Source organism: Hemicordylus capensis, chromosome 11 (genome assembly GCF_027244095.1).
Source record: "Hemicordylus capensis ecotype Gifberg chromosome 11, rHemCap1.1.pri, whole genome shotgun sequence".
Classification (NCBI taxonomy): Eukaryota; Metazoa; Chordata; class Lepidosauria; order Squamata; family Cordylidae; genus Hemicordylus; species Hemicordylus capensis.
Genome location: NC_069667.1, coordinates 3672241 through 3695626, shown reverse-complemented (window position 1 = coordinate 3695626; position 23386 = coordinate 3672241). Strand labels below are relative to the sequence as shown.

At 43.6% G+C, this 23386-nt stretch overlaps 1 protein-coding gene and 1 long non-coding RNA gene across 12 annotated transcripts in view; one reads left to right on the top strand and one right to left on the bottom strand.

Moving 5' to 3' along the window:
• Positions 1-7847, bottom strand: part of LOC128335615 (ligand of Numb protein X 2-like) — a 42440-nt gene extending 34593 nt beyond the window's left edge. Inside the window, exons 1-2 of one of the 7 annotated variants that reach the window (XM_053274190.1) lie at positions 6793-7101; positions 4081-4193 (exon numbers count right to left, since the gene is read on the bottom strand). The gene's annotated coding sequence lies outside the window, so the exon portion shown is untranslated. Of the gene's footprint in view, positions 1-4080; positions 4194-6792; positions 7102-7230; positions 7440-7751 lie in introns of those variants that run through there. The other 6 variants (XM_053274192.1, XM_053274194.1, XM_053274193.1 and 3 more) reach the window with 6 other exon arrangements.
• Positions 7514-22892, top strand: LOC128335617 (uncharacterized). Of its 5 annotated transcripts, XR_008311665.1 has the most exons (7): positions 7987-10636; positions 10986-11301; positions 11553-11606; positions 12480-12597; positions 15051-15136; positions 18361-18507; positions 21374-22892. It is a non-coding gene; the product is annotated as an uncharacterized LOC128335617 (long non-coding RNA). The 5 variants fall into 5 exon arrangements; XR_008311666.1 differs by lacking the exon at positions 15051-15136 and having other exon boundaries at positions 21374-22891; XR_008311664.1 differs by lacking the exons at positions 15051-15136; positions 18361-18507; positions 21374-22892 and adding an exon at positions 7514-7727 and having other exon boundaries at positions 10465-10636; positions 12480-13661.
• Positions 22893-23386: the final 494 nt, after the last annotated feature.

Genomic DNA, 23386 nt, shown 5'->3' with positions numbered 1-23386 from the left:
TTGATGTGCAGCCCTGGGAGAGTATTGGATGCGTTCTCATTTAACACAGAGGAACTCAAAAGCCTAGCCAGTCTCCGACTGAGAACTGACCATCAGCCCTACAACATGACCCAGAATGCTCTGAAACGCTTAAGGGCTGGGTGTATAAAGAGAGTGTTCCCTGAAGGTATAAAGTTTGAAAGCCACAGCCATAGAGTACAAAGACTTTTTCCTCTATACAGTATAAGAGACCTTTTCCCTTTTGCTATGCTGCTTGTAACTCCCATTCTTCCAGCTCACCATGCAAGTCCTTACTTAAATTATCTAAATTCACTATTTCATTCATTCATTCCTTCGATTTTTATACCGCCCTTCCAAAAATGGCTCAGAGCGGTTTGCACAGAGAAATAATAAATAAATAAAATGGATCCCTGTCCCTAAAAGGCTCATAATCTAAAAAGAAACATCAGATAGACACCAGCAACAGTTACTGGAGATAGGAACATAAGAAGCTGCCATATACTGAGTAAGACCATTGGTCTATCTAGCTCAGTATTGTCTTCACAGACTGGCAGTGGCTTCTCCAAGGTTGCAGGCAGGAATCTCTCTCAGCCCAATCTTGGAGATGCCGCCAGGGAGGGAACTTGGAACCTTCTGCTCTTCCCAGAGCGGCTTCATCCCGAGGGGAATATCTTATAGTGCTCACACATCAAGTCTCCCATTCATATGCAACCAGGGCAGACCCTGCTTAGCTAAGGGGACGTCATGCTTGCTACCACAAGACCAGCTCTCCTCTCAGGTACAGTTACTCTCCCCCTGCTAAATAAAAGAGAATCCCCACGTTAAAAGGTGCCTCTTTGCCAAATTAACAGGGGGATTTCATCCACTCTGAGTCACTGGCTGTGTTTATCCTAGATACATAAATAAGGTCATTTGATAAGAAGTTCTACCTGTGTACTTGCTCTTTCAATAAACCTTCACAGTCAGAAGATAAAATAATTTCCCTATTCTGGCTCCCAACATCTGCTCCTCTTTGAAGGTATGCTGTCCTCCTCTCCAAAACCCCTTCTGAAACTGGAAAGCCATGTTGATATCATATAGCATGCCTCATCCTTTTAATCAAACCACATGGCTCTGTGGTCACCACGAGTCAACACCAAGTCAAGGGCACAACTTTACCTTTAAAAGAACCCAACACTGCAAATTTAAGCTCAAACCTTGACAAATCATGCCTCCTGAAATTAACATGCAAAACCCAAACTAAAAACAAAAAGCAAGATCCTAGTTTGACCAAAAAACTGGGGAAGAGTTGGTAAGACCACTGTTACATTCCAAATATCTGGTATGCCACAGAAAAATGGAGACCATAAGTCTGCCACCTAATTTATTTGAAAAGTCCACTTCAAAACAGGGGTATGCATGAACTGCAGTTTGAGCACCAGTTCATCATCGCAGGGAGGGAAGTGTGGAACGGGAGCTTTAAGAAAGAGAGCAGGTCCTTACCTGCCCTCCACTGCCCCATGCAGCTTTCTGCTGGGGAGATGCTTGGCCCAAGTACCACCATGGTATCTGCATATGGTCATTTTCGTAGTCAGCATGGTGCATGTTGGCGCCACGCAGGGGTACTCAGACCGAATGCCACCCCAGCAGAAAACTGCATGGGGTGGCAGAGAACAGATAAGGACCTTAGCTAAGCAGGGTCCACCCTGGTTGCATATAAAGGGAGACTAGAAGTGTGAGCACTGCAAGATATTCCCTTGAGGGGATGGAGCTGCTCTGGGAAGAGCAGAAGGTTCCAAGTTCCCTTCCTGGCAGCATCTCCAAGATAGGGCTGAGAGAGATTCCTGCCTGCAAAGACAACACCAAGCTAGATAGACCAATGGTCTGACTCAGTAGATGGCAGCTTCCTATGTTCCTTCTTAAAGCTCCCTTCCACCTTTCTGCAGTGCTGAACTGGTTCTCGGACTGTGGTTCGCACACACCCCTGCTTCAAAACACAAATCATCCTACATGTTTACTACACTTTACCTACTTTTAAGAGATCTAATGCTGAAATAATTACTCCATCTTAAGGAGCTTTGGTAAAAGTACAGTGCCTACAGCCATATTTCTAACATGTGCTTTCACTCCAGTCCAGTCATGCTATATCCCACTACTGCAGCAGTCTCAGACATGTATTTCCAACAACAATGGGAAACTGTCCATATAATACAAATCACTCTTTGCCACCCATTACAGTCAGTAATTCCTGAGAACTGCCTAGCAAGAAATATCCCTTATCTAATACATTTGGAAAGTGTTAATCAGGATGTCTAGCCAGACAGTCATGGAAGTTTACTTTTCTTCACCTATCATTTTCACTCATTCCATAAGACTGGATGCAAGAAATACTTCTTATCTAACATAATTTGGGAATGTTAATCAGAATGTCTCGCCAGACAGTCATTAGCATTACGTATCAGTAATAATGTGTGCCAGGAATAGAATGGTGATGACAAGAAATAGCACTTGTTGGGGAGTTCACAGAAGTTATGCTATCATATTAACAATGTAATCCTGCGCACATCTGCAAATGTTCTGCCTTCCCCTTCTAAATCTGGGATTCTCAAATTATTACCTTAATGAGCTGCCATAAAATTAGCATTGTCTGAGTCTCCCTAAACACAGCCAAGACAAAACAGAGACACGCAGTTCACTTGACAGCACTTATTCATGGCCTTGAGGTAACTAAATCAAACAAAGAGCCACAAAGTCCCACAGCAGGATTTAAGGTGCCTGTAACAAGGAACCAAAAGCTTTCAGAAATAAATATAAGAAATAATAAGAAATGCTTGTCAAGACCACTTACTTGGGGGCTGAAATGTTTTTCAATAAGATGCAGGCATCCTTGCATGTCTCCCAATCAGCAAAAGTTTATTTGGATAACTTTAATGTAGTCTATTCTGGATAACTATTAATGTAGTCTATTCTGGATTTTCTCACAAGCACAAAGTTGTAAGGGACTCTAGGGCCATCCATGCAATTCCTTTCCCAGGACCTTTGTCCCACTAGTCCCTCATAGACCAACTCAGGTAATCCAGATGAAAATGCACTACAGCCAAGTGCACTGCAAGATGCTCTTGGGAACCAATAACCATCACTAGTTGTCATCACTGCTGCTGCTGCCACCACTGCCCAATGAGTCCAGAAGGGCCCAATCCTACGGGGGTCTCCTCTTGCCTGCTTGGCTACCCAGCATTGGTGGTGGGCAGAGGCAGTGTACCTCTCAGTGCCAATGGAGCAGAAGGAACACTTTTAATTTCTCCATAAGGCCCTAGCCCCTGACAGCGCATTGTTGGGAAGGGTTCAGAAGTCCAGTGGCAGTAAAAGCATCAGTGGTTGTTGGCCCTCCTGGCACACTGGAATGCCATCATTTGCCAAAAGGAGCCACATGCTGATTCTGGCCCTGAGTTCAGAGGAAGGAGCAGAAAAGCAGTAAATTAACAGTTATTTTCTTGCAGATTTCAGTAAGTTATGTGTTTAATACATTACTTACAGAATAATATCTATGCTGGCTCAAAACTGGTACAAAGTGTCTGAACAGGTTACTGAACCACTTTTTAAAAAGTTAGTGTCTAAGCCAAAACTGAACCTGAGAGTTAAAAGATACTAATGAACATGAATTGGAACGGAACCCAAAACTTTTAATGGTCCAACTTCCTGCTTTGGATAGCAAATTAAAATATTCATGGCAACTTAAAGCAGAAAAATAGGCCACATGAACTGTTACAGGAAGCAAAATGTAATGAGCAACATATGACAGTGCTGAACTTGGATGTCAAACAGCATCAGACGGCACTTGTTCTTCCTTGTTTAAAGATTCTTCATGCATCTTTCATGGGCTTATTCATGTTTTCTGAATGCAGCATTTTTAAATTAAGAGTGATATTTCAGAAGCACATTGTGCTTATTGCATGAAGGTATCATTTAAAATTGCTCATTTAAATTCAGTTCTAAGAAGAGCAATGCTTGCAGAGCAGTGGGTTTTGTCAAAGCACTTCATTAAAACAAGCCAGTTCATTTATTCCTTATTTAACTAACTGAAGGTAAACAAAAGATTACCTAATCATGAAGGGCAGAGTCCAAACTGAAGCCTACGTAGAAATGGACAACTGTGAATCACACATTACTTCAGAAACACTATTTATGACCTGTTCACTTTTGTAACCAGGGTTCTTGACATGTAACAACAAACAAAAACGCAAAGGTAAGGTAAACAAGGAGGATAGTTGTACTCAAAAACCACTGCATTTTCATTTCTTCAGAACTAGTCTCTTAAAAGCATTCACACAACAGGATTGTGTGGCAATTAGACACACAGCATTATCCCGTGACTGACTCGGGCTGCAATCCTAACCACAGCTACTAGGGAGTGAAATCCAATGACCTCTGTGCAATTTGCTTCTGGGTAAACACACACAGGAATGTGCTGCATACCCAAGATCAGATTGGAGTTATAATTAATCCAAAATAACAATCACCTTGATCCGTATTAACACAATTAAAAAGTGATCACCTCTCCAGCCACAAGTAATAATTTTTTGCTTTCAATTGTTGCTACATTTGCAGTAGCCGTAAGACAGGCCGCACAAACTGTGACCTACCAAGCCGAACACACCAGGCAAGTTTTGTGGCCTGATAAACCCTACCCCCATAACCCAATTTTTGCAGTCATTTTGCAGGTAGCAAAAGCAGGTTTACATCGTCCCAGGTGGCTGGTAGGGTTGCATTCAGCTTTGCAGGTCACAAATCATACAAGCCTGCAGCAACAGAATATAGGTTATTGCTACCGAATTTAATGATAGTAGAAGTCCTCTCCCTAGTTACGCCAATTCTGAGCTAAGGAACTAATCCACAGTCAGTGCTCTCAAGTTAATATTGCATATGGGCTGGGTGGTTCTGTTCTCAACTCCTAACTATTCCAAAGAGTAGATTATTAAAAGAACAACATATTAAAGAATGAATATGTTATTATTAAAGAATCTAAAGCTAGACCACAATTCCCACCCAGTGTGAAACACTGATGTAGTTTCCAAACCTTACTGTGCGATTCCAGATATTACATTTTAATCCCCTCTTACCTGCAGGAAGCTCAGAGAAACCATACATAGTTATCTCTCCCCACCCCATATTTTAACATCCCAACAAACTTGTGAGGTCTGTCAGGTCAAGAGATGTTTTAAAGAACCCTGTAAACCAGGGTGGCCAACCTGAGGCTCTCCAGCTGTGGTTACAAATATGACAGATATTTATACACCGCTTTTCAAGAAGTTATCAAAGCAGTTTACAAAGTTATAAATAAATAAAATAGCTCCATGTCCCCAAAGGGCTCACAATCTAAAAAAGAAACATTAGCTAGACACCAGCAACAGCCACTGGAGGGAAGTTGTGCTTAGGATGGATGGGTGGATTGCTCTCCCCCTGCTCAATAAAGAGAATTGCCACTTTTTAAAAGGTGCCTCTTTGTTCAGTTAGCAGGTTGGACTACAACTCCCATCACCCCAGTCATTGTGGCTGGAAATGATGGGTGCTGTAGTCCAAGAACAGCTGTAGAGCTTCAAATTGGCCACCCCTCTTATAAACCTCCTAATACAAATGCACCTTGTATTCTGAAGGTTGTTGCAAGTTGCCTGAATCCACCTGTGAAGCATGGCACATATTAAAAGGGTTTTAAACAAACAAACAGTTACTTGAGGGCAGGATTTCTCAAACTTGAGTCCCCAGATGCTGTGGCTGGGGATGATGGGAGTTGTAGACCCACAACAGCTGGGGACCCAAGTCTAAGAAACCCTGCCATGGTGCAGTGGAGGGGCGTGGAGGAAAACTCACACCCCACTTTCCCCCTAAGGAAGTTGAGGATAGAACAGAGCTGGTGTCAATCAAAGCAGGTATATATGAGATAATGCAGGCTTTACATTCAACAGAGAAAGCACCTCAAGGAAAGATCAGTTCCAAGTCCTGCATGTAAGAACATCCTTCAGATGAGAAGTCTTCTCCTTTTAATGTATTATTATTATTTATTTAAAATATTTATACCCCACCCCTCCAGTGCACCACTGCTCAGGGCAGCTCACAAGAATAACTCAACTCCTTCCCCTCTTCAAGCATCTCCCGTTCCATCCTCCTCCCCACCAAAACAAAACTACCCCACCAACTCTACCCATGAGGGTAACCACCCAAGAATGGGCATCATTTGCAACACTCTCTGGTTGGGTTTCTTGGTGTGTGTTTTTAAGAGATAAAGAATGAAAAGTAACCCTCCTATTGTGGAGCTGCTTCTGGTTTGGTTTGGTTTTGGCAAAACAGAACAATGCCCTTCCTCCTCTCTGGAGAAGCTGCTGCCAGTCTGTGAAGACAATACTGAGCTAGATAGACCAAGGGTCTGACTCAGTATATGGCAGCTTCTGATGGGTTCATAACTCTCTCAGGCCAGAACCACCACTACCACCAAATATTCATATACCGCTTTTCAACAAAAGTTCCCAAAGTGGCTCACACAGAGGAATAACCAACATCCCCGAAGGGCTCACAACCTAAAAAGAAACACAAGGCAGACACCACCACGTTGGGGAGTTGGTTGGTTGGTTGGTCTGTATAAAAACGGAATAAATTTTAGTAAGATAACATATTTATTTGTCATATTTTTACACCACCCAAAACTTGTCTCTGAGAGGTTTACAACAACAACAACAACATAAACAAAGACATTATTTTTTTAAAAAAGGAAAGCAAATACATTAAAAACATAATGATACCAATACTCTATTCACCCACTTTTAAAATACGCCATGGAGTGGCTACATAACAAAATCTGGCGACTGGATGGGAAATTGTTGCACCTCCGTCACCCAGCAGACATGGGACAGTAAGTTTTTCAAACCCTCTACGGAACAGTCGCCTCCCTCGCCCGGGCTGTGCGGGGGGAGTCGCTGGGAGGCGAAGGGTCATAAGAGCCAAATCCAAAATAAAATATAAAATAGAATAAAGGGGGGGGGAGTTTTCCCGCCTTCTCACCCCTCCCCCTTATTATTCTCAAGCCCGCCCACCCAATTATTATTATTCATTTATTTGAACTCGGGGGGGGGGTTCTGACGAGCCTGAGGGAAGGGGGGAGGGGGACGAGGGCACCCTCCCCCCCGCCCCGTCTGTGCGCGCGCACCGCCTGCTTGCTTCCCCCCCCCCCGCGCCCAAGAGAAGAGAAAGGGCGCTCACCTGGCGGGGGGGGCGACTCCGAGCGAGCCCCCCGCGCGGGCGGGAAAGAGAAGGAAATGGTGGTGGGGCGCTGCCGGCTGGCTGGCGGGCGGGCTTCTCCTCCTCCTCCTCCTCGGCGCCGAGGGGAGCCTCCTCCTCTCTCCCGCCCCGCAGCAGCCCCGCTCGGCCGCCTGACGGAGGAGGCAACGTGGCCGCCGCTTCTGCCTGCCGTGCCGAGGAGAGTTTCCGGGCGGGGGAAGAAAGGAAGGAGAAGAAGGAGTCGAAACCGCCGTGAGAGGAGGGCGGGGAGGAGGAGGCGGCGGAGGAGGAGGCCGCCCTGCCTGCCGCCCAGGTGCAGCGCAGCCCCCGCCCACTGAGGGACCGGCCTCCCTCCCCCCCCTCAGAGCAGCAGGACGGGCGCCCAGCCTCGGGCCCCGCAGCGCCGCCCGGGGGGACTACAAATCCCATCACCCCCTGCCACGCTGGCCGGAGTCCTTCCTGGCTGGCACACCTGCTGGGTGGGTGTGCGGCGCTGCTGCTACCTGCGTGTCTGAGTCTCTCTCTTCTTGGTCGCTGTCCCGCCTGGAGGAAGGTGGCGGCTCTCTTCGCGGGGCGGAAGGAGGGGCCTGAAGGGAAGGCCAAGCGGGACAGAACCAGCAGCCAGGACCCTCCTCCTCCTCCTCCTGGGGAGCATCCCTCTCTCCTTCCCCGAGAAGAAGCTCCCTGGAGGAGCCCATCATCATCATCATCATCATTACATTTATATCCCGCTCTTCCTCCAAGGAGCCCAGAGCGGTGTCCTCCATGCTTGAGTTTTTCCTTGGTATGGGGAGGGCACTCTAACCACTACACCACGCTGGCTCTCATGATGCTGGCAGAAGAGGAAGACCCGCAGCCAGGTGGATGGACTCGATTAAGACAGCCCGGAAGGCCGCACTGGGAGACCTGAAAGGCCAAGTGGAAGACGGATCATCCTGGAGAGAATCTATCTGTGTGGTCGCGAAGAGTCGACACCGACCTGATAGGGCACTTAATCAATCAAAAATGTGGTGGTGGACACCATTTCAAACACAATAGATATAAAATAGAGTAACAACAATAACAACAAATATTTATAGACCGCTTTTCAACAAAAGTTTACATAGAGCAATAATAAATAAATAAGATGGATCCCTGTCCCCAAAGGGCTCACAATCTTCCCTAAATATGTAAGTAAGTAAGAAAGAGACACCAGCAACAGCCACTGGAGGGATGCTGTACTGGGGGTGGATAGGGGCAGTTGCTCTCCCCCTGGTAAATAAAATCAATTTAAAAAGATGCCTCTGCCCAGTTGGCAGGAGTATGAACTATTACAACAGTTTCACAGAATAAAAAAAGCTAACCATGGGATAAAAAGAACCAAACAGTTTAAAATTAATTCCCATTAAAAGCCTAAGAAAACAGGTATATATCGATAGAGAGATAGATATGTATTCTTTATTGTTTTATTTTGATGTCTAGTCTGTGGACCGCAATGAATAGATTGACTACTGCCTGTGTGTGAACGTTATGTATATCTATATACACATATACATATATGGATATACATAACATCCACACACATGCAGTAGTCAGTTGATTCATTGTGGTCCATGGACCAGAAATCAAGATAAAACTACATAAAAGATGGCAGTGGAATACCAGCAATACAATGCAATACATACATATACATACACACACACACATATATACTTACATATATTAAAAATGTTATCTATTATATATTTTGAAGAGTTTGTGAGTTTGTTTCTACCAAATAAAGTCACTCTTCCCAACTACCTACAATGAGATATCAATTTCTGCATAAACTTAAAGTCACTTAAAGTAGCAATGGTAAGTTCTTTAGCTTTTTATAATTTTCAGTTTTTAGCTTTTAAAATAATCTTTAATTTAAACCTAATAATGATTGTGGGTTTTTAATCTGACAACTTTTGTTTCATTTAGTTAATTTTATTACTTTTATTGTATCCATCTTATTGTTGTGAGCTGCCCTGAGCAGTGGTGCACTGGAGGGGAGTATAAATATTGGAGTATAAATATTTTAAATAAATAATAATAATAATACATTAAAAGGAGAAGACTGCTCATCTGAAGGATGTTCTTACATGCAGGACTTGGAACTGATCTTTCCTTGAGGTGCTTTCTCTGTTGAATGTAAAGCCTGCATTATCTCATATATACCTGCTTTGATTGACACCAGCTCTGTTCTATCCTGCTTCAGCAGCAGCATTCATTCTTGGCACCAGCCACACAAAAGAGGCTCAAACCTGGTTGATAGTGCCACATGCAAACACAGTTTAAATGTAACATACATGCTAGACAAGATAACACCGTACAATTTAATTGCAGACTTGAGAAATCCAAGACAACTTTAAGCAACATGTGTGAAAGCCGCCTAAGATCAATTCTGTGTCAGTTTCCACCCACTTTTTGCCAATTGTTTCCCAATTCATTGTTTGCTTTTGGGATCCCTCTGTTGTCCTGAGCTACTGTTGTTGGCAGACCTTCCTGTTCATGCACCCCAGGCACTGAGCTGCAGAAAGCAGTTGGCATTTTATGGCAGGATTACCTCACCAGCCCCTAGCAGTATCTTGGATATATACCCATCTAACTCCACTGTGTCTTCTTTTTAACAACCGATGGTGCCCATCATTTCCTCTGGCTTCACGTCACCTTTGGACCATTTGCTCAGCACCTCACACTATCAATCTTCCCTTCCACCAGTCACACAAGGGCCACAAATAATGGTACCCAAATATTCTATGCCATTCAACGGACCCATTCAACTATCACCCATTCTTAGTAATTTATTGTAAAACAAACATGCAGAATCAATCCCCTGAGCAAAAGAGGCACTTTTAAAAGTAGTGGCACTCTTGTATTTATCAGGGGGAGAGCAACTGCCCCTATCCAACCCCAGCACAGCATCCCTCCAGTTGCTGTCGCTGGATTCTACCTTATGTTTCTTTGTAGACTGTAACCCTTTTGAGGACTGGGAAGCAACTTCTCCTTTTTCTATGTTAACTGCTTTGAGAACTTTTTTGTTGTTGTTGAATAGTGGTATATAAATATTAATAATCATAGTTATAAATAGATACAAATGTTCTGCATCATTTAGACATATAGATCAATGCAATTCATTCTTAGAACTGTCGTTTATCCTGCACTATTCAGCCTACCCTTGCTGTTGAAAAACTGCTTATTCTCTTTCCTCAGCACCTGCCTGACAATCTTCTCCACCCTCCCATGCTAACAATGGGCACTTTCTGAGATCAGGTGGAACTTGGTACGCGGCCTTCACACTCTCAAGCTTCCTTCGATACCTGAATCCTATCCAGCATAACAGCCTGTGTTCATTAATCTTGCCAATAACATGGAATGTGCTCAGGTAGATTCTCCTTTCACTCTCTTCCTGTTCCTGTTCAGTGGTGTCATATTTCCAGATAGGCATACAGTTCAAAGCAGGCGGACACACCCTGCTAAATAACGTCAGCCACCTGCCCTGCTTATGAAACAGTTTACTGTGAGCCCAAACCACGGAGTATGGAACCAAATTAAAAATGTAGTTCACAAAGATGTTTATGGTGATGGCGGAGAACCGTGGTTTCTAAATTAAGCTGAATTTAATGGATGCAGATTGTTTTAAACAGAGGTTAGAAAATTGCACCAGTACAGAAAACTGTCCCTGTACTACCCTTCCAGTATCTTAAATGTAATGTCTAATGAATCCTTTACAGGAGAAGAGGCCAAGAGTTTCTCTTTCACCACATCTATGCCTTCAAGTGGCCCCGTGCAGTGGTAATGCTAAGCCATGGTTTGGTGTTATGAGTATGTGCTGTGGTGAAACTTGGACTATTGCACTCCCTGCTCCACCTGCAAGGGAGAAAGTGCTTAAAAATGCTTGAGCACCGATGCTCTTCTTTCCATCCTCTGAGGGTGAGAGGGTGAAGACTCATAACCACCCATCTGCTGCCTAGAAAACTGGGAAGGAGACAGTGCAGGGGCCTCCCACAAGTGCAGCCTGGCCCTGGACATTATACAGGCCAGTGAAATGTGAGTTTCTGTTTTTAAAGCAAGAGACACATTTGCTTATTATTGGCTCAGCAGGTTATGAGTATTATCTCTGTGAAGTCCAGGTCAGAGGGGGAAAACATGATCAGTCCCTCTAGGACACGTGACTTCTCCCTAATGCCTTTTAACACAAGTGGGGTGGTGTTCTTGTCTTGTGCAAAACATCCATGAAAGCCTCACTTGGCTGCAGTTGTTTCCATAAAAATATCTCATGTTTGCCTACTTTATCATAGGGAACATTTGATCAGTCACATGGAACAGCCCTTGTTGTTTAACCATTCATGCAGGTAAGAGAAGTGACTGCCATATTTCCAGGTAAAGTATATGTTAATTGTAATGCTTAAAAGAAGTGGTATAATTAACAATAGCACAAATTTGAGAAGCTCTGGAACAAAAGCAACAATTTAAAATAAGAGACAAGGATATAATGAGCACCTGCATCTCAGCGTGCCCAGTTCTGCCTGACTGCATTTCAGTGACTGCCTAGGTGAAGGGACATGATGTTTCTGGGAAGGCTCTTCCCGTTGTAACAGAATAATAGTGTAACAGTGAAGGGACTGGAGAAAATAGAAATGTGTCTGAATAATTATTACATGTAGCAACTGGAACTCAGAACATAAGCAGCTATATCACATAAAATGAGGGATTAGCTGGAAAACTGTTGCCAAAACTGCCTTGTGGTAAAGATATTCAATAAATAGGATTATATATAAGCAAGGTAACCCATCAAAATTTCATTTTGTAATAATATACTACAAGAAATGAATGGTGTCGCCATTATGAGAGCAGTTATGCTTTGAAAAGGGATTTTCTTAACATGTTCTTACAGGATGCAGTGTTCAGTATTTTGCCATATTTATGTCACATGGGCTCAATTTCCAAGTCAAAAAGGGCAGTCAAGATGCATTTGTTAACCTAGGCTTTTAATTAGATATTGTTTTAATTGTGTTTTAATAGTTTAACTTTTTAAATTTAATTGTTGAAATATGTTAATCTTTTTATTGGTTGTTTTTATTGTAAACCGCCCAGAGAACTTCTGTTTTGGGTAGTATAGAAATATGTTAAATAAATAAATAAAACATAATTTTTGACTTGACTGTTAGCAAAGTCCCTCCACAAGTAAAGTTCTTAAGATGTACTTTTCATCTTTTATCTTATAGCTCCATTAGTGATATGATCTTGGAAATGTGAAGATTACTTCCCAGTTCTGTAATCATGTAGGATGTCTGAATTTGCCCCAACAAATGCAAAGTGGCATGCTGTTCACACAAAAAATAGGTGGGACCAACTGTTAAAACTATAAATAAGTAAGATGTTACTTGCTGTGAGTTAAATTTATGACTAAAATCCTGACTAAACTACTTGTCTGGTTTTCACATGTCTACCTGGAACCTCCAGCACAAAAGTTCCCTGCTCTGCAGAGCAATTTCTCCTTTGTCTTCCATCAGGTGGAGGCTTCTCTGTTTCTTATGGAGAGTTTCTTCATGGATGGCCAGCTACGGAGGCTGCCAATTAGCCCCAGCCTGGCAGGATTACCCCCTCCTGTCTTTTTTTTAAAGTAGTCATTGCTAGGTGAATTTCAAATGTTTATATATTGCAAATTAGTGGAGGGCAGGGTCTAGCCCTTTCGAAGATGTGGCAATCTCACTGGTGCTAAGCTAGCAGCCCAAATGCAAAGTGCACTGGAAGGAGACTCTAATTTCAGCTGTACACTCCAACCCCACATATGCAAAAATCAAGTTTGGCTCATAGGACCATCCTGAGCCAGTTTGCTTTAAAGAGAGATGGAAACATAAGGCAGTACTGAGCTCTTAGACTTACAGGACAGCCCTAGATTTGCTAAACCCTTGTGTTGGAATAACTCCTTTTGCAAAGGTGAAATTGATACAGGGAGTATCAGACTGGAGTTATGAACATTGCTGGAAAATACAAATCCATTTATCTTCAAATGTTCAAAGTGCTTGCTTTTTGTTACACTCTCTTCTGAGTAATCCAAAACAATTGTATGAAACAATTAGCAAAACAATTGTATGAAACTTTCAATTGATAGATGTCACATGTTCAAACAAATAATAGCATGTTCTCCCAGACAGAGACAAACAATCTGTTGTGATTTAGCTGGCCAGGAAACAAAACAACAAACCCTTATAAGGGGGAAAGAAAACCCTAATTATTTGGACAGCTCTCATTATTTCAATAGTCAATAACTTGGATTGTCAGGAATGCTACTTATTTGAGGTTCTATTGGGATAGGAGGGCTGTGAATTGTGATGTTTGGGCATTTTTGCATGCTGGCAATACAGACTGTATTGTATTCAAATAAACGCTTCTTGGCAAGGGAAGAGCACTAGTGAATTTTTCTTCTTCATGGTCAGGGCAATTTTAAAAAAAAAAAAACCACCACCGTAACAGTTTTTAGTGCTCTGATAACATTACCACTGTGGAAATAATAGAAAAGGAAACGTTGTGCTGTCGAGTCAGTGTCAACTCCTGGCAACCACAAAGCCATGTGGTTTTCCTGGTAGAATACAGGAGTGGTACGCCATTGCCTTCTCCCACACAGTATGAAATGATGCCTTTCAGTATCTTCCTATATTGCTGCTGCTCAATGTAGATGTTTCACATAGTCAATTCTTTCGGGTGTGGGTGCGGCAACATGTTGCTTGGACCCTTGTCCCTCCTGGCTGGTTAGAACAGCTGGTGAGAATGTTAATTCTTGGTTACAGGAGTTGGTTAACACCTGGTTAAGTGAGGGTTTCATGCCAGCAGCCCTTAAATAGGCAATAGTTCACCCTCACTTGAAGAAAGCCTCCCTAGACCCTGAGGTCCTTGACAACTATAGACCAATCTCCAACCTCCCTTTTTAAGCTAAGGTGTTAGAGAGGGTTGTATGTACCCAGCTCGAGAGGGTCTTGGAAGAAACTAGCTATCTTAATTCTTATCAGTCAGGTTTCAGGCCTTGGCATAGCACAGAGACAGCACTGGTCACTCTGGTAGAAGACCTTCTTTGGGACCTTGACGAGGGTAGCGTCCCTCTCTTGGTCCTTTTAGATTTCTCAGCGGCTTTTGACGCTATCGATCATGCTTTCCTTCTCGACCGCCTGCTTGGGTTGGGTATCGGGGGCACTGTCTTACACTGGTTCCCTCCTTACCTTAGTGGGCGTGTCCAGTCATTATGCATTGAGGACAAGTGCTCTGACCCATGGCCACACCTTTATGGAGTTCCCCAGGGTTCAGTTCTTGCCCCTGTCCTTTTTAACATCTATATGAAGCCGCTGGGTCAGGTCATTTCCCAGTTTGGGGTGAGATTTCATCAATACGCTGATGATACTCAGCTGTATATTGCCATCCCAGACCATTCTGGAGATGCTGTTTCTGTGCTTACTCAATGCCTGGAAGCTGTTATGGTCTGGATGAATCAAAACAAGCTCAGACTGAATCCCACTAAGACTTAACTACTTTTACTCAGCCTTCATACTGGCCAACAGCTGGATGTGAACCTTGTTTTAGATGGGGTGGCGCTGCCCCCAAAGGAGCTTGTTCGGGATTTGGGGGTCCTTTTGGACTCACATCTCCTGCTTAAACAGCAGGTGGAGGCTGCAGCCAGACGTGTTTTGCTCAGCTTCATCTGGTTTGCTAATTACGCCCTTACCTTGACTGGCAGGCATTAATGACAGTGACCCATGCCCTTGTTATCTCCCGCTTAGATTATTGTAACACTCTCTATCTAGGGTTACCTTTGAGGACGATCGGGAAGCTACAATGAGTCCAGAATGCAGTGGCTCGCCTCCTCATGTGTGCCAGAAAATATGACAGGGTAACACCACTCCTGCAGTCATTACACTGGTTGCCTATTCGCTTCCGAGTTCAATTTAAGGTCCTGGTTCTGACCTTCAGAGCCTTGCGGGGTTTGGCGCCTGTCTACCTACAGATCCGCCTCTCCCATCCAGTTACATCCCATCCGGTTAGTTCATCTCAGATGGCCCTCTTGTCGGTCCCTGAGGTTCGGGGCTCTCAAACCCGTGAAAGGGCCTTTTCGGTTGCTTCCCCACTTCTTTGGAACTCTCTTCCCCTCCAGATTTGTTTAGCCCCTTCCTTACTGATCTTTAACTCTCTATTGAGGACTTTTCTTTTTCGCCAGGCTTTTGTCCTGTAGTTTACCTATTTGTTTTTTTGTTAGTTACTTTAGTTTTTAATCTAGAATGTAATTTTTAATGTTGCCTTGTTTGCATGTTTTTGTGCACCGCCCAGAGTCTTCAGAGTGGGTGGTATATTAAATGTCTCAAATAAATAAATAAATAATCTGGGAAACATACCAGCGGAGATTCGAACCAACAGCCTCCTGCTCTCTATGCAGGTTGCTTCCCCACTGCGCCATTAGGTGGCTCATTTGGAGATAATACTAATGCTAAATAAATCAGAGTGGGTTAACCTGCCTGTTTGGCATTTTGATTTATATAAGCTTGCTTGTAATTTATTTTATTTATTGTTGCATTTATATACCGCCTTTTGTTAAAAGACAACCCCAAGGCGGTAATGCAATAACCCCCTTTAACACTGAAACTAGTAGGTGAAGCCCGCAGTTGATCAGGCAAAGTCATTTTGCATAAATTACACTTGTAAGAAAGTTAAATGAATTAAATATATGTGATACAATGTATTAATGTAGGGGTGTGAATGAACCAAACTGCCTGTCTCCAAACCAGTTTGGTCAAACTGACTGGCTGTTCCGGTCCATTTGACCGAACCGGTTTGGCAGTTCAAGGGGCTATAAAGGGGAGTGACGAATCCAGTGACGATTCCCTGTATAAGCAAAGCGGTGGGGGAATTCTCTAAAGGGCAGCCACGGGGCGACGACGAGAGAAGTAATTCAATATTCTTACCGGCCTGGCGGCAACTTCCGGCACCACCACTCACCCCACTGGCACAGCCCAAGTGCACAGCGATCCCTCTTCAGCAAGCTGCCCACGCAGTGGCAGCACAGTTCTGGCCTCCACAGATGCGCAGAGACCATTTGCGTGGCCTCCCCATGTGCAAATTCCGTGGCCATGCAAATGGCCTCTGCTCATCTGCGGAGGTCAGAACAGGTCAGAACTGCGCTGCCGCCACATAGACAGCTTGCTGAAGAGGGATCACCATGCATTTGGGCTGAACGGGGGGTGGGGACAGGCAGGCACCAACAGCTGCTGCCAGGCTGGTAAGAACACTAAGCTACTTCTCTTGCCATCCTCCTAGCTGTCCTTCTGATCCCAAACTGGTTCAATTTGATTGCAGACCAAACCACCTCTGGTTCAGTTCATGATTGAGCCACACTGAACCAGCCCAGTTCGAGGCACATTGGTATCAGTTTGGGATTGAATGGTCTGTGCACACCCCTATATCAATGTGCTTGCAATGAATGGTTTGTGCACATCCCTATATGAATGTGCTTGCAAAAGGGAAGTAAAAGAACAATTTGAAATGTGTAGGATTTCGACTTCAAACTGTTCATTTTATTGAATAACTATCATATATGGTAAATTTGAATCATAGGAAATTTGCATCTGAGAAAGATCTGCGTCTCGGGCTGTAAATTTGTGAATTATTGATCTGATTATTGAGCATTTAAAATCTGCTGAGAACAATAACAATTACAAATATCTGTTGAGAACAATAACCATTATCTTCAGCATTTCTGCTAAATCATTTTTTAAAAACTCATACTCTAATGTAAAAAGTAGTACATTCAGCTAATTTCAGTGGCAGGGTTAGTATGCACAATTTTGTATCTTTATTTTGCACAAACAAATTCTTCAAAATATATACTAGACTGAGATAAAGGAGATGTTTAAAACTGAGATATTTAAAATTAGGTGTGGTGTGCATGTTCAGAATGCTGCTGTTTCAGATTTGGCCACCTTCCTTAGCATCTTTTCAAGGATACTAGGAAAAACACATCTTATGGCATTCCTCTTTGCAAATCAAGATACCTAACTGAAAGGTTGCATACACAGTCAGGACACTATGCTATGTTTCATGTTTGAACTCTGGTCCAACACCCCGTATCTGTCAAGGGGACCAGGAAAGATAATTGCAAAGTGATATGTGCATTGAGTTCTCTCTCAAGAGCTCAGTCTGTGTGTGAAGTTTGAACACCAGCTCATTCTTTGCAACTGAACAGATGAAAAATATCTTGCGATGCAATATCTAAAGCAATGCTCCTTGATTGCTGTATTTTATTAATGCACAAGTGATTTTTGGCCCGTTAAATAACGGGCGCTAGTAAGTGCTCTGGGCCCCCCACCGCCATTCCCCCTCCCGCCGCCGCCAGCCTCCATGCTGCGGCCAGTCTCCCCGGCCGGGCAAGGACCCCAAAGTCTCCCCCCCGCCCGGCTTCGGCGGCTCCGCCACCACCTCGGCCGGCTTCCCCCACCGCCTCTTCCCCCCGCCCGGCTTCGGTGGCGCAGCCAGGCTTCGGCCATGGCTCCGCCACTGCCTCGGCCGCGCTGCATCCTCTGGCCACTTTCCCCTGCTTCCTCTTCCCCGGCTTTGCGGTGGCTGCTTCTGGCCTTTCCGCGGCCGGGGAATCAACCACCATACATGGCCGCCTGGTGCTGGCGGTCGTGTCTCCCTCGGTGAGTTCTGGGCATGCGCGGAGCTCATGCCCAGAACAGTCGAGGGAGACACGGACGCACGGCCGGAAATTTGACACGGGCACACACTTAGCCTCTTATTATAGAAGATTGCAGGATATATCTGCTCTTTGTATATATCCAAATATAATAGTAATAATAATAATAATAATAATAATAATAAATAATAATAAATAATAATATTTTACATTTATATCCCGCTCTTCCTCCAAGGAGCCCAGAGCGGTGTACTACATACTTGAGTTTCTCTTTCACAACAACCCTCTGAAGTAGGTTAGGCTGAGAGAGAAGTGACTGGCCCAGAGTCACCCAGCTAGTTTCATGGCTGAATGGGGATTTGAACTCGGGTGTCCCCGGTCCTAGTCCAGCACTCTAACCACTACATATTATATATTTAATATTTCCATAGACCTGCTGTTTCCTATGTATAACTGAGAGAAGAAATCATCTCTGCTACTACACATTTTTAGAAAGTATATCATTAAACTCTTCAAAGGGTGCTTTTCAGAATGTGTTTACTCTTGAAATGGATAAAAGGCCTGAGGCAGAAGCAAAGGTAATCGTTTTGTGGTTTCGAAGAATACCTCTAAGAGAAAAAGGAATTTATTACTAGTCTTGTCCATCATGGAAGGCTTGTAATAAAACATATGGAAAGTTTTGGGCTTGGGCTCTCATCTGCAGAATGCGGCACTGTACATCAGTTATATTATCTTATATAATAGAAACAAAACTGGATCCCAGTGAAATGAATGGAGCTTTTCCGTTTTGGAAATATTTTCCTTTGATGACTGCTAGACTTAAAAGGCAGACTGGTTTTTTGTTTTGTTTTAAATTACCCTACAGGAAGGTATGCTTAAAAGAAAAATTAAAAAGCATTCCTACCACCCAGCTGCTCCCTCCGCAATCTGCTGCTAGTCAGCTGCTACGAGGCATATCTAGGACACAAGAGAACATGAGTTTCAAAGTGATGGCCCGATACATCATCCCCCTTTCTTCTAAATGGGATGAAGAGCCACATGATGCTTCTTCCTCATGCTACAAACCAAAAATGAGCAACCATATGACAGACCCATGGCTTGTCTACTCTCATATATTATTAACCTCCCACCACCACCAGACACGCACTGAGCCACCATTTCTTTGACTTCTTACAGCTAATACAGAATAGGATTCATTCACACGTCTCCTATCCCAGTTCAGGAGCTATGCACACTCCCATGTTGTGATCGTGTGTAAGGGAAACAGCAAGGGGGGAGGGGGAGGGGGAGCGGAGCTGGTTGGACAGCGCTGTCCTACCCAGCTTTAGTACCCAGCACTTTACCAAGAGAGGAGGAAACACCCTACAACCCAGCTCCTCTTTCTCAGAGCATCACTTTCTCCCCCTTCAACCATGCTGATTCCCACACGCACAATTATTATCATTATTAATTATTGTTATTATTATTATTTTACATTTATATCCTGCTCTTCCTCCAAGGAAGCCCAAAGTGGTGTATTACATACTTAAGTTTCTCCTCACAACAACCCTGTGAAGCAGGTTAGGCTGAGAGAGAAGTGACTGGCCCAGAGTCACCCAGCAAGTATTTGGCTGAATGGGGATTTGAACTCGGATCTCCCCGGTCCTAGTCCAGCACTCTAGCCCCTACACCACGCTGGCTCTCAATCACAACATGGGAGTGAACACAGCCCCAGATCTAGGGAGGACACTTGTCCAGCCCTACTTATAATTGTGTGAACTGCCCTCACATCTTCTTCTGTGGGAAATGTGATATTATCGTATTTCAAAATGGGTCCCTGGAGTCATTTCATACTTTATTTACAACAAAGCTGCCAAGTGCACATTCCGCAGAAATTAATAAAGAATCTTAAGTTCCAGTTAGCATACCTGTCTGTGTACCATGGGCTTTCAAATACCTCTTTGTTGCATTCAGAGGTGTACCCTTGCTAATTGAGCAAAGAGGTATGAGTGTGAATATAACAAACATTTATATACCACTTCTCAACAAAAGTTCCCAGAGCAGTTTACAAATGAATGAATGAATGAATGAATGAATAAAATTAAATGGCTCCATGTCCCTAAAGGGCTCACAATCTAAAAAAGAAACATAAGATAGCTACCAGCAATAGCCACTGCAGGGATGCTGTGCTGAGGATGGATAGGACCAGTTGTTCTCCCCCTGCTAAATAAAGAGAATCGTCACTTTAAAAAGGTACCTCTTTGCTCAGTTAACGGTACCTTTTAAAGTAGTGATTATCTTATATTTAATAGTGGGACTGCAACTGTCCCTATCCAACCCCAGGACAGTATCCCTCCAGTGGCTGTTGCTGGTGTCTACCTTATATTTGGGGCAGTGAGTCCTTTTGGGACAGGGGATAATCTTATTTATTATTTATTTGTTGAGCACTTCTGTTGAAAAGCAGTATATAAATATTTCTGATGGTAGTACTTGAAAAATCTCAGGTGGACACCTAACATCGTAATGTATAGAGTAGCTCAAGTCAAGAGCACAAGCCTGATTTATGAGAGAAGATACTAATGGGCACTTGAGGGGGTTAATACCTTAAAAATCAAATCTTGGGCAGTATCCTAACACCCCCTTTATGTTTCATTAGCACAATTGTGTCAATGCCCCCTCTCTCTGGTGCCTCTGAAGTATTTCCCTGAGAGTCTAGGAGAGGAGAGCTGGTCTTGTGGTAGCAAGCATGACTTGTCTCCTTAGCTAAGCAAGGTCCACCCTGGTTGCATTTGAATGGGAAACTAGAAGTGTGAGCACTGGAAGATATTCCCCTCAGGGGCTGGAGCCGCTCCGGGGAAGAGCAGAAGGTTCTAAGTTCCCTCCCTGGCAGCATCTCCGAGATAGGCCTGAGAGAGACTCCTTCCTGCAGCCTTGGAGAAGCCGCTGCCAGTCTGTGAAGACAATACTGAGCTAGATGGACCAATGGTCTGACTAAGTATATGGCAGCTTCCTATGTTCCTTTGTCCCCCCCCCCCCAGCTCTCAGGGACATATTTTTGGAGAGCACCCTGGGCAGCAGAGAGAGACTGGCAAAATTTATTGCACAAGCAAAATGTTCTAAAGTGAGGGCATCCTTAGTCTGGATGCTGTCCATTCTTCGCTTGCATTATTTGTTTGTTTGTTTGTTTGTTTCACTTTTATACTGCCCCACACTTGTGTCTCTGGGTGGTTCACAATGATTAAACAGGTAAAAACACTTATAAAACACATAAAAACAATTAAAAATTAACCTTTAAAACCTCCTGCTCCCAGATACAACTGCTGTTCTGACATTGCTTCCTCCTTCTCCTGCTTGGATGAATGTCCACGGGGTGTACTCTGTACAAACACATCTAATCCCCGAAAATAAAGGCTCAAGCATACAGTACATGACTTTTCATTCTTCCTCCTCTTCCTTTATTTTCAGACTCACTCTCTACAAAAGCCCAGCTGGTCTTAGATCACTTTGTGTTCCTCACCCATTTCTACTTTAGTATTGTCTGTCATGCCACTCCCTTTGGCTTGAGCAGACTCACTCGCTCTCGCTCTCTCTCTCTGGCCACCATCCTTTATACGTGCTCTAAACCCCACTGATGCAAAGACTCTGCAATAAGCTACCACAGTTGAAGGACCTAAGCAATGGTTCCAGTCTAAATTTTGTAGAGCTACTTTTTCAACCCCCTGTTGTACATCTTATGCTAAACTGTGACTGAAAGCTGGCCTATTAAGCTTGGAGACCTGTTCCTGGATCTGGATCTTCAACTTTGGATTGAAACTGATGAAGAAGAAGATGAAGACGAATATTTATATACTGCTTTTCAACAAAAGTTCCCAGAGCGGTAAAGAAAGAAAGAAAGAAAGAAAGAAAGAAAGAAAGAAAGAAAGCTCCCTCTCATTAAAGGGCTCACAATAAAAAAGAAAGAAAGAAAGAAAGATACAAACATAAGATAGACACCAGCAACAGCCACTGGAGGAATGCTGTGCTGGGGATGGATCGGGTCAGTTGCTCTCCCCCTGCTAAATAAAGAGAATCACCACTGTTAAAAGGTGCCTCTTTGCTCAGTTAGCAGGGATCTACTTTCCCTTTGGCTTAACTCCCTTAATTTTTAAGGATGACTATCCTTCTGATTGGATGTATTCAGTCACTGAAAAGCTGAAATAGTATGGGTTGTCTATGGAATATCTACTCCCTCTGGGTTATGATAATGCCAAGGTGGTCCTCAAGCAGCATATTATCAATATAGAACACCAGAAAGATCTAAGCTAGGCCTGCTCAATTTAGGGCTCTCAGCTGTTTGGGGCTACAACTCCCATAATCCCCAGCGATAGTAGCCAATAGCCAGGGATTATGGGAATCGTACGCCAACATCTGCAGGAGGGCCGAAGTCAGCAGTCTCGCTCTGCTGCCCAGGGTGCTCTCCAAAAAGGTGTCCTTGAGAAACTGTGCCCTTGCAGGAATGGGGATGTTGAGACAGCTGGCCGTAAGCTCTTGTATTGCCCTTTTTATTGTGACTTATATTTCAGATATATTACTCAACTTATTTTTAGATATCCAAATAATTCTGAGTTTTATATAAACTTATTTCTCTCTGATAATCACACCAATGTTTGGCATCAGGTAGCCAGGTTTGTATGGCTGAGATTGACCTGCACATGGTGTGTCAGAAATGGTTAATTTGGGTTTGTTGGTTTGTTTAGTGTGCTTCATCTTGCTTTATTTTATTCTGCTGGTATGTGATAGTTTCTCTCTCTCTCTCTCTCTCTCTCTCTCTCTCTCCATCCCAATGTTCTCTTTGTTCAGGTCTGGGTTGAAATATGTATATTTGATCAAAGATTGCAATAAACTGAACTGAACTAAGCAATGGAAATGTCTTGCCCAGTTTGTTTCATACAAAGCTTTACTAATTTAAAAATAATAGCAAATAAGATTTAGTGTTTATCCTGTTATTGCTCTGGACATCCATTACTTGACTTCCCTTTATAACTTAGATAGGGGAATAATAGTGTTGGCCTGTCATGGATGGGAGTTGAGAGGGAGAGTTTGCTCAGGCTTCCTAATTTATCCATGGGTGAGTTAATATTTGTACCAGGGACTGCCATGGTAGCTCAGGGTGGCCAGTTATAGACCCTCCAGCGGAGAGATGACAGTTGAGGATTACGACTGTTGGATTACAGCCTTCATCATCCCCAGCTGCCATTTATTGAAGCTGGGGGTAATAAGAGTTGGGGTCCACCAACAGTTAGAGTTGGGCCACTCCTGTGATATCTGATGCTTTTGACCACTGTGCTGAACAAGCTTCTTTGTTAGAAGTCCTCCCTGTGTTTTGGATGTACTTCCCTAGCATTCCTGGGCTTTTCTAGGGCATGAAGCATTCTGGAGAAAATGTAAGGAGCTCCCCCCCCCCCCCCGCATTTTGTAATTTCCTACTGAGCTACAACT